Genomic DNA, 1,066 nt, shown 5'->3' with positions numbered 1-1,066 from the left:
AGAAGAAGAGATGAGTACCATAAAGCTAAAGCCTGAACACTGAGCTCTGCATCTCGGTGGTGGCCAGAGTATCTGAGGAAAGAGTAGAGAGGTGGAGATTGAGATTGAGGCAGAGAGTGAGGATAATTTTCCTGAAAAGTAAGGTCCTATATCCTTTATGCCTGAAATGCATAGATAATTGAGCAAGTATTTGGGGTCTGAATTATTAATGTGAGTGTAAAATGCAACCTAAAAATGTTGTTCGTTTGAGAGACATTGTGATGGAGTGGAGTGGGTTTGAATCCCAGTTTGGTCACTTATTATCTATGAGAACTTGGCCCTGGGCTTCATTTTCTCATCTGTAAAATGGGTCATGAAGTTGGACTTGGTGGCTTCCAAGGCCTTTCAGCTCTAAATCCATGATCTAAATCTTTTTAAGAGATTCCAGGACTTTGTACTATGCAGTAGTTATCATATACTCACTTAGGAATGTTTTGTGTCTAATATTTGGTACAATAATAATTTTGCCCACATAGGCATAAAATCTGAGAGTTTGGTCCAAGAATTTGAAATAGGAAACCTGGCAAGACAGCCTTAGTGCTAAAGCTCATGGATGAGGACGATGGCTAAGAGCCACAAGGGGTGGGAGGTGGGGATTCAGGATAGGGCGAAAGAGAGCACTTGAATCCAACCCAGTTAGAGTATCCACACAGGATCTAGTGCCCACTGCTAGGTTTGCCATCTGCCCAGGAATGGGCATACATGGATTTTTTTCCACGTTCTCCATGTCAGGCAACTCTGCCAGAACCCCGTGCTCTGGTGGAAGACATTGTACTGCCTCAGGCTCCTGCTGGACTTCCACCCTTTCATTTCTTGCCTTTCTCAGACTGCCTGCAGAGTGGTCTTGGCCCAGAGTTCAGTGGCATCGTGAGCCACCTATAATTCAGGAAGACAGTTCCTGCCAGTGCCCTGAGTGTTTTTCAGAACAGAGGAAGAAGAAACAGAGAGAGTGAAGGGAGGAAGAAAGGGAAACTATCTCATGGGGATAAAAAAAAAAGGGAAAAAGGGATTCAAGTAAGAAGGAAAG

General features: G+C 43.9%; 1 protein-coding gene across 2 annotated transcripts in view; it reads left to right on the top strand.

The window, feature by feature from the left end:
* Nucleotides 1-1,066, top strand: part of PHC2 (polyhomeotic homolog 2) — a 103,402-nt gene that overhangs the window by 65,410 nt on the left and 36,926 nt on the right. The window lies entirely within an intron of this gene.

Source organism: Vombatus ursinus, unplaced genomic scaffold (genome assembly GCF_900497805.2).
Source record: "Vombatus ursinus unplaced genomic scaffold, bare-nosed wombat genome assembly UNPS02014775.1, whole genome shotgun sequence".
Taxonomy (NCBI): Eukaryota; Metazoa; Chordata; class Mammalia; order Diprotodontia; family Vombatidae; genus Vombatus; species Vombatus ursinus.
This window is presented reverse-complemented; position numbering and strand designations above follow the sequence as displayed.